Source organism: Polyergus mexicanus, unplaced genomic scaffold, assembly GCF_030449975.1.
Source record: "Polyergus mexicanus isolate NDT 795.1 unplaced genomic scaffold, iyPolMexi1.0 SCAF_20, whole genome shotgun sequence".
NCBI classification, from domain to species: domain Eukaryota; kingdom Metazoa; phylum Arthropoda; class Insecta; order Hymenoptera; family Formicidae; genus Polyergus; species Polyergus mexicanus.
The window spans coordinates 1,236,899-1,247,946 of NW_027223340.1; the positions used below are offsets into that span (position 1 = coordinate 1,236,899).

The 11,048-nt window shown below is 31.6% G+C and overlaps 1 pseudogene; it reads left to right on the forward strand.

Moving 5' to 3' along the window:
* Positions 1–1,369: 1,369 nt before the first annotated feature.
* LOC138941922 (odorant receptor 13a-like) lies at positions 1,370–9,297 on the forward strand (annotated as a pseudogene).
* Positions 9,298–11,048: the final 1,751 nt, after the last annotated feature.

The window sequence follows — 11,048 nt, forward strand, 5'->3', positions numbered from 1 at the left end:
GCGTATATTTATATACAGAATGATTTTAATCAACGCACGCGAATATCTTGTAAAATAAGCAAGATGGAAAAAATGTTTTATGCAAAAGTTGTAGGGTTTCGAGAAAGCCACATGATAAAAATATGGACTTGATCTTGAGTGATTTTTTCAAAACGAGGTCAATGTGGTCGGTTTTCTTAAATGAAAATTCTCATTTTTTATTGCATATTCTTGTAGCTTATTTTGAGAGTTTTGCAAAACACTATAATAAAATATTTTCTCATAAAGTACTTTTTGAGTTATTTTATAGTTTAATCTGACATATTTTGATATAAAAAATAAAATATTTAATTTTCGATAAAGTATGTAATTATTTCCAATGTATTTTTTTAAAGAATTATTTGTTTTTTTCTTTATATTAAATGATTTGTCTCATTATTCTGTACATAAAAATATTACGGTAGATTATTAAATACTAAATATTTTACGAGATATTTTATTTTTTATATCAAAATATGTCAGATTAAGATATAAAATAACTCAAAAAATACTTAATAAAGAAATACTTTATTATACTATTTTGAAAAGCTCTCAGGATAAGCTACAAGAATATGCAATAAAAAATGGGGAGTTCCATTTAAGAAAACATTGAACACATTGACCTGGCCTTGAAACGGTCATTCAAGGTCAAGTTCATATCTTCATGATATGTCCTCCTCTAAACCCTACAACTTTTGTATAAAACATTTTTTTCCATCTTGCTTACTTTACGAAATATTTGCGTACGTTGATTAAAGTGAGTTATCCTGTATATTTATATATTTATTATAATTATCCATTCACTTCTTTATAATGTATGTTTTTTATTTCCACAAAAATATTCATAGATATATCTTCCACTTTATCGCATTCTTTATATATTATATTGTTATATTGCTTTTTCTAAAAAAAAAATATTTGCTCAAGGAAAATAACTTTTCTAATTAGAAATTTGAACACGCGGTAATAAATTATTAGCATATTCTGAAAAAAATTTTTCTTATTATTATTTAATATATAGTATTTGTGTAATAATAGTATCAAATCTTCTTTCAGTCTCTTATTACTTTTTTTATTAAATATGATGTTCTCTTGTTTGCTATTTTTTTATTTATTTGTTTGGAAAGAAACATATGCATCGTTTCCTTAGTGGATGACAAAACGATAATTTCAGAAAATTGTCCAACTTTTTCCGTTTCTCTCTCTCTCTTTCTCTCTCTCTCCCTCTCGTAACTATAGATTTTTTATTTATCAATAAATAGAACACTTAAGCAGCTGTAGGCCTATTATTCTAAAAATTTGTATTGTCAAGAATGATGTTGCAACCGTATAATTTGTACAAATACAAATGCAAATGCAAACTATACTTGCGTTCTATAAGAAATCGGAGGAGTGATATGAATAATGAATTAGAAAGAAATCCAAAGAAAGTCGCGAGGGGTTATCGCAGCGTAACAAATGCGACTTGTATTGATAACAAATTGGATATCGAACGATGCGATCATCGTGGAGAGACAAAAAGTTACAATTATTTTTGAAGAGAAACCAGGAAGAAACTCGGCAGACTTACCGTAAAATTTTTATCATGGAGACAATAATAATTCAAGAAATTGCGTGGAATAATTTGAAACTTCAATGGACTCGAAAATGGAACTTATGCAGTGGAATGCTGAAACTGGGTATGTTTTGACGCTTTATAAATATCTCCTTGGTATACTTGGACTTTCGGTATTGGATGAAGAAAATGTATTTTCAAGGATTCGATGGTTCATGTCGACAATGGTGGAAGTGAGTTAAAATATCTTTTTGAATATTATTAATATAATTAATATATATCGAATCCCTATATCGTAGTTTTTTTCATCTGATTTATAAATTTTAATTTCATTTATGAGTCTTACATCTTGAGTCTTACATCTTACGTCTTGAGAGAATCTTGATGATATCTTACTGCATGAATAAGAATTGAAACAAAAGTTATAAATAATAAGTACATACTACACTATAATTTGATAAAAATAACGTGTTTTCATAAAGACTGAATATATATGTTTAATTTTCATGAATTAGCTGACTGCAACGATCAGTCTGTCACTGGAAGTGATTCGACATTGTCACGGTTACGAGGACGCTTTTGATGCTTTTCTATCGGCCTCTTCATCTGTGATTAGCAAGTCGAAACTGCTTTTGCATCGCATGAACTGGAGAGACAAGTTGATTCTGGTGCAAGCCATCATCCATGATTGGACTTTCGTCGAGAATTCTCACTCGCGCGATATAATGCTGAAGTATGCGCGCACAGATAGATTCGGCTCTTTGATATTCTTTTATCTTGGTTGCGCCTCCTGCGCGTTTCTCTTCTCGCCCTTTATATTCGCTAATCTCGATCTATCTTGGATTTTCTTGGAAAATCAGACTTACAATAAAACGAACGAAAGAAGATTGCTTTTAGCAGCCTATTGTGTCTTCGAAACATATACATTCTTTGCTTACGGCTTCGTTGAAGTCCTGCAGACATTACAAATTCTCAACTGCATCTCGCAGTGCGGAAACGATGGATTTTTCTTCGATCTTACGATGCATGTGTGTGGACAATTCGAGGTTCTTAGGACGGACTTCGCTGAAATAAATAGCGAGCAATCGCTTTCCCACAATAAACTCGACATCTGAACTTGACTGTTGAAAAGACATCACCGTCTCATAAGTCTAGCTGTCTAGTACATCGTCTGCAAAAAGCATACAGCTTAGTCATCTTGTCGCAACTTTTAATGAGCATCATGCTCTTATGCGTCGAAGGTAACTTTTATTTTAAAAAGGAATAGCAATTGAATTTATACATACACATACATATATATACATATATATATATAAATACATATATATACAAGGTGTCCGATAATTTTTGACACACCCAAAGTGTGTATTGGCTCAAACTGAGAAAGAAAGTCCTGTACCATATTGTGTATATATGGTATAGGATGGCTCACTAAAGGTGTTATAAGCTAATATTTCTGCAACTGAACAAGATATAAAATTCTTATTTTCCAGCGACTGTTTGATGTTAAAACGAGTATTTGACGTAAAAATGGAATTGCAAAATTCCAATACAAAATTAATGATTTTAAAGTAAGAATTTCATATCTCGATCAATTTTAGAAATATTAACCTGTAATACCTTTAACAATCCATCCTATATGCATGCGCGCGTGCGTGCGCGCGCGCGCGCGTGTATGTGTATATATATACAGAGTATATGATAATAATCGCACTAGCCATAATGTGCAGGTAGAGTTGGTGAAACCGAAAGTCCTTTACTATTTTGTGATTTTTGTAATAATTATTAAAACATTGAAAAAGGTCAAACTAAAAAGAAAAGTCCTGTGCGATTTTGTGGTATAAGCGCTCAGTGAGAAGAAACAACCTAATAATAGACGCGCGAAAAAGTTTTGGCAGGAGCGCCCTACAAATGACAACAGTTACGTACAAATGGTACATAACGATGGATTCTCACGTTCTATCACATATCCGTCTAAAAAAAAACATCACAGATGTAAAAAAAAGCGCTAAATATATCCTTCTTCAGCCAAAATAGTCTTTTACAAAAATGAATTACCATCCAAAATTACATTTATTTTACAAAAATTTATCGCCACCAAAAATATTATCTTTTCAAAAATTATATTTATACATTACATTTCATCTGTATTAATGACACGGGAATACAACGCTAAGTTTTTTCCACATGAAATTTTTTTACTTTTTATTTTTTTAACATCAATTTTTTTGTATTTATTTTTTAACCTCAGTTTTTTAATTTTAATTTTTTTAATTTTTAATTTCTTTTTCTAAATCTAATTTTTTGTGTCTTGTATTGTGCTTTTCTTGAATATACGTTTTAATATATTTGGATTAAATAAATATGTGTAAATAATTATTTAAAAATATAAATAATTTATTATATATACGTATATATGTATAAATATTTTGAAAATATTAGGTGTACAAATAAGTTTCCGCCGTTTGACAAAAGTTGGCGCCACCAGTAAGTTATGGTTAAAATTGTCAGATGTAAAACGTCCTTATCGTAAGATTGGACATCAGTCAATAACATAACCTTAAAATATTAGTGATTTTTTATCAGTATAATATATTCTTTTGTGTGCAAAAATGTCGAGTTTTGAGCCGAATAAGCGTCATTTGCGGGAACTTTTGATTTACTTCTTCAATTTGAAGAAATCTGCAGCTGAGGCGTATCGATTGCTTGTAGAAGCATATGGTGACGCTGCCTTAAGTGAGAGAAGTTGTCGTGAGTGGTTTCAAAAGTTTAAGAACGGTGAATTTGACATCGAAGACAAAGAACGTAGCGGAAGGCCGAAAGTGTATGAAGACGCGGAATTGGAAACATTATTGGATCAAGATTCGTGCCAAACGCAAGAAGAACTTGCACTTACATTGGGAGTGACTCAAAACATTAAGTTCCGTTCTTTCACAATAAATGCCCAATTTTTGATAAAAAACGGCGGAAACTTATTTGTATACCTAATATATACATAATAATAATTATACATTTGTATAATCAATTTTAAGTTTTACACCTTCTTTTATGCTATATGTATATGTAAATGTGTATATAGGGTGTTAGAAAAATCTGGGAACGATCAAATATCTTGAAAACGAAACTTTTCTGAGAAAGTTGTAGGATTTTAAAAATTCTATTCAATGATCATATCCGTTTGACCTTGAATGGAGGCGTCAAGATAAGGTGAAAGCCAACATGATTTTTTTAAATAGAACATCCCATTTTTTATGACACAGTATTAAAGATGACAGCGAGACGTTTCCAAAACACTACTTGATAACCTATTTTTGTTGAGAATTGTCTGAGTTATGAGCTTTAAAATTTACGGTACCGCCAGCATTATCCAGGATGTACCGCGTGGATGTTGCATGGTCGGACCTTACATCTCTATGTGTGTGTGTGTGTGTGTGCGTGTCTGTGTGCATGTGCGTGTCTGTGTGCATGTGTGTCTGTGTGCGTGTGCATCTGTATGCGTGTGCGTGTATGTGTCTGTGTACGTGTGTGTGTACGTGCGTGCGTGTGTGCGCACGCGCGCGTATGTATAGCAAAAAAGGGTCCCATAACCACATGTGATCTCCACATGTAGTATCCCCAAAAAAACATGTTGATAGGTTATTGGTTACCGGACCCTTCTTTATCGAAGAAAATTTATCAGATGCTTGATACTAGATCGTATTCGTTATACAAGTAACAAATTACTTGTTCATAGTATATCAAGTCAAAGTAATTTCTTTTGCAAAGTAAGAAATTACCTTTGATAGTCACCAACATGGTATTGACTGAAAGGGAAAAAATTACAATATTGATGATGAGAGGATATGGTGACCGCGTTAGGTCCTTCGAACAAGTAGCGACTTTGTTTAACGATACTTATGCAGATCGTGAACCAATTTCAAAGTCTACAGTTCAAAAAACTGTCAGACGTTTCGAAGAAACGGGATCTGTCAAGGACCGCCCGCGAAGTGGTATACCAAAATCAGCGACACATTTCGATAAAAGTTTGAATGAGATGCAATCATTTGTAGAAAATCCTCATTTTTCGATAAGGAAGGTAGCACAGGCGACTGAAGTTAGTACATTTTCCATTCATAAAATTATAATGAAAGAAAAATGGCATCCTTTTAAAATAAAATTTACTTAGGAGCTAGCGGAATATGATTTCAATAGAAGAAATGAATTTTGCGATGAAATGATGCGTCTATGCGATAATGATAACAATTTTCTTGATAATATCATTTTTTCCGATAAAACTTCTTTCGAATTAAATGGAACGGTAAATCGTCAGAATTGCCGCTATTGGAGTGACGAGAACTGGATGCGTGATCTCCACACACAGTATCCCCAAAAACTGAACGTGTGGGCGGGTTTTTACGAACGTGGTATTATCGGGCCCTTCTTTATCAAAGGAAGTTTAAATGCGAACACTTATCTACAATTATTGCGAAATCAAATAGTTCCTGCTATTGACAATTTGTTTGACGGAAATATACAAAATATTTAGTTTCAACAAGATGATGCACCGCCACATTATGCAATAGTAGTGCGTCAATTTTTAACTGATACTTTCCCAAACCGATGGATAGGAAGATGTGAAGAAATAGAGTGGCCTTCTAGATCACCAGATCTTTCTCCATTGGACTACTTTTAAGGGGATATGTTAAAAACAATGTGTACAACGAAATCTGCTAACTTGGCAGACCTTAGGAAACGCATACTGCACCAAGTAAATCTTATCTCACCAGAAATGAGACGAAACGTTTTAAATGAATTTTATCGGTTACGTCATTATCAAGCAGCAAACGGAGACAATTTGAACACTTAATTTTGTAAAAACCCGTCTACACACACACACACACACACACACACACACACATACACACACACACACAGCAAAGAGGGTTTGGAGTCATTAAATACTGTGGGAGTGACGAACCGCGGGGTCCTTACCTCTGCTGACACACACACACACACACACACACATACGCACACGCAAACACACACACACACACAGGGGTGTAAAATCCGACCATGCAATCTCCACGCGGTACATCCTGGATAATACTAATGCTGGCGGCACCGTAATTTCTAAAGCTCATAACTCAGACAATTCTCAACAAAAATAGGTCATCAAGTAGTGTTTTGGAAACGTCTCGCTGTCATCTTTAATACTGTGTCATAAAAAGTGGGGTGTTCCATTTTAAAAAATCATGTTGGTTTTTACCTCGTCTTGACGCCTCCATTCAAAGTCAAACGGATATGATCATTGAATAGAACTTTTAAAACCCTACAACTTTGGATGGAAACATTTTTCTCAGAAAAGTTTCGTTTTCAATATATTTGACCGTTTCCAGACTTTTCTAACACCCTATATATTTATTATATGTAACGAAAAAAACGAAAGATATACTTATATATTTCATTTATTATATACATTTATTATATATTAACGAAAAACGCTATCGCGTTTCTGGATTTTGCTATACAGGATGTTTCATAATTTCCCTTCTCGAATTATTCTGTACTATACGGAAAGAATGCAGTATATTACATAAATTATGAAAAATTATTATTATTTAATATATTATTAATTTTATTTTAATATTTATGACATACATACGTGCGTAGATATTTATGCGTGCATGTGTGCGCGCGTACGTATATGTGCGTATATACGTGTGTGCGTTGCGTGAGTGCGTTGCATATATATGCCCGTGTGTATGTATATGTGCGTGCGTATACATATTATGAACCTAGAACAATATGGCGTCTTGTGAATAGAGAAACATCTAGCGGCGTATCAATGAATCTGGAAAATGGCCTAGCAATGTAATTTAGCGACGTATCAGTGAACCTGGAAAATGGCTTAGCAACATAATCTAGCGGCGTATCAGTGAATCTGGAAAACATGGCGTCGACACCTTTTTGGCCGAAAAATTCATATGAAATATCGAGATCTGTATATCAAGTGCATCTACTCATGTTATTTTCATATTATCATATTCGGAAAAATCCATGTTTTCGATTGATATGTTCATCTCTCGAAAAGATGCTCCGACGTATGAGATATTCCAAATTCAGTTTCTAAAATTTTCAAAAAACGTTCTCACTCTGGTAAATGATACACAGTAGCGTCTGTTTACAGTAAACAAAAAGATGACGAAAGATATACTTAGCGAGACGCTACCGCGTCTCTTGATCAATGCCGTCCATATCAGGCCATTTTTTCTTACCGCGCGGTAATACTTGCGCGAATTGGCTAATCTATTTTTAATTAATTTCTCAATAATTATTACGAAACTCGCAAAATGATACAGAACTTTTCAAATCAAAAAGTTGTTTAGAAAAAAATTTCATGTTTTCAAGGGGCCTCTCTAACTAGGTAAACATAAAATTGCCCCCGCTCCCCGTCTAAAGGGAGCGGGGATAACTTCAAAATTTTAAATGGAACACCCCATTTTTTATTGCACATTTCTGTAGCTTATCTTGAGAGCTTTTCAAAGCACTATAATAAAGTATCTTTTCATTAAGTACTTTTTGAGTTATTTTATATCTTAATTTGACATATTTTGATATAAAAAATAAAAAATCTCGTAAAATATTTAGTTTTCGATAATCTTACCGTAATACTTTTATATAAAGAGTAATCAGATAAATTAATTAGTGTAAAAAAACAAATAATTGTTTTAAAAAATACATTGTAAATAATTATATATTTTTTCTTAAAAACAATTTTTTTATACCAATTAATTTATCTCATTATTCTCTACATAAAAGTATTACGGTAAAATTAATGAAAACTAAATATTTTACGAGATATTTTATTTTTTATATCAAAATATGTCAGATTAAGATATAAAATAACTCAAAAAGTACTTAATAAAAACAAACTTTATTATAGAGTTTTGAAAAGGTCTCGATAAGGGCTATAAGAATATGTAATAAAAAATAGAGGTTTCAATTTAAAAAATTCAATGTGACCTTGATATGATCTTAACAATACCATCCAAGGTCTAACTAATATTCCTATCTCCTTTCCTCCTCAAAATCAAACAACTTCTGTCTAAAAAGTTTTCTTCTAAAACTTACAAGTTTTGAGATATTTGCATGTATTGATTAAAATGACTCACCCTGTATATAAATATTGAAAAAATTGAATAAAAAATTTTGCAAATTTACCATTAATTTAGTTCATCATCATACATATTTCAGGTTGTCAATTAATTCTCACGCTGTCTATGCACAATACGTTCGCCGCTATGAAACACCTCCTTTTTATCGTCGTGCTGCTGGTACAACTTTTTATCTACTGCTTTGCCGGTCAAACGTTGGAATTTCAATCGCAACGACTTGCTTACGGCATTTACGAGACACCGTGGTATAATTTTAACGTGAGCGTGATGAAAGATTTGCCACTAATGATACTTCGAACAACTAATCCTCATCGGTTAACTGCAGGAAAATTTCTAGCGATAAATTTCGAGAGTTTTAAAGAAATTATAAAGATTTCCGCTTCGTATTTGTCCGTGTTACGAGTGATGCTAGACACGCGAGGTATTTTTTATGAGTAAAAAGACAATATTTGAATTTATCATTGTATAACATATTGATTTAAGAATTATAATATTTTTTTAACACATGATAAAAAGACCTGTCATTATAATATTGCTTTTTATACTATATTGATAGGATTACTGAATTGATTATAACAAAACGATTAAATAGATATTTAAATGGAGATAAATGTAAAAGTGTTTTGCTTAGTTACAGAATAAAAACTTGAGTACATTTATTAAATATATTATCATTATTGTAATAATTTTCGAGTATCAATAAATTAATAAACTTGGAAATTTCGAAACTTCTTGGAAATTGGAATATATATATATATATATATATATATATATATATATATATATATATATACAGGGTGTCCTAGACCACTCGCATACCCTTTTCTTTCAAAAACTAAGCATTTTAGAGAAAAACGTTTTGAACAAAAATTGTATGGTTTTGAGGGGAATATAAGATGCTGTCATTAGTTTGACCTTGGATGGCATCGTTAAGGTCAAGTCAAGGACACCTTTAATTTCTTAAATGGAACCCCCTTATTTTCATTACATATTCTTGTGGCTTATCTCGAGAGCTTTCCAAAACACATTTACAATGAATTTTTTTAAACGATTATTTGTTTTTTTTCACTAATTGATTTGTCTCATTATTCTGTACACAAAAGTATTACGGTAAGATTATAAATAATTTACACGATATTTAATTTTTTATATCAAAATATGTCAGATTAAAATATAAAATAACTTATACTACTTTAACGTTCTTACTTTGTGATTGCATAACCGTTAAACTTTGACACAATGTATATAAAGTGATTTTAATTGAATGTTTAATTGATTTCTGCCACCTATTTTTCCGGAAGTGAAGATGTTATATATTGAGTAGTCATCACACAGTTCATATCTGATTTAACAGATCGTGTGGCACGTTTTGCTCTATGGTGTAAGTCATCATATGTACAATATTAGCCAGTTTTATAAAGTTCTGTTTTTAATAGAGTTACTGTCAGTAAAAAAAAAATTATTTGAAAATTGATCGTGGTGAGTATAAATTTTTCTTGTTTTTTATCATATATATTTTTTTAATTTTTGAGTAAGTTATTTCAAAGATTATTTCTGTATGTAACTGAATCATGTGCACAATATAGTGCTCATAATTTAAGCAAACGTGAAATAAAGTTTATAGTTTTATTGATCTCCTTTTTGCTCTAAATATTCTAAACATCTATGCTACGTTTTTATTCTGCAAATTTTTTTTATTTATATCTATTTTTCGATATCTTGAAACTTAAAATTCGGAAATCTTTTTTGTCTCTTAATAATAATGCTACATTTTATGTCTTATAATCGTCTTAATAATTGTTCTTACATAGTAATGATACATTTATATAGTCGTAATTGATTTTAGAGGAAAAACTTTTTTTATCAGCAAATTTCTAAATAATGATGTTGAAATTTTGAATAATTAAACCAATCTTGCTATACTACGATTGTCATTGATGTTTTAAAAAAACTTTTATTTTATACATATGTTACGTCCAGACTCGAAAAAGGATGAGTCGATGGAAGGGCGCAACAACTATCTTAATTATCTCGAAATCAGACGCCTTGCGGCGTAAGAATCAGGTCAAACGAACTCTTAGGTCTGAAAGCCAGGTAAACGACCGTTTGGGTCGCTATTACGCTGTTTATTCAGACGTTCGCTCGGTGGTCTTTTTCGGTCAAGGAATTTAATCCCTTTTACGCGAGATGGGACCTAGTGCGATCTTCGTACTGGGAACGAGAGAGGGGTTAAGAATTGTTTAATTAGTTAGTAAAATATAATTTTATTCATTAGAAAAATAAAAGTTTCGAATATGATATATATATATATATATATATAT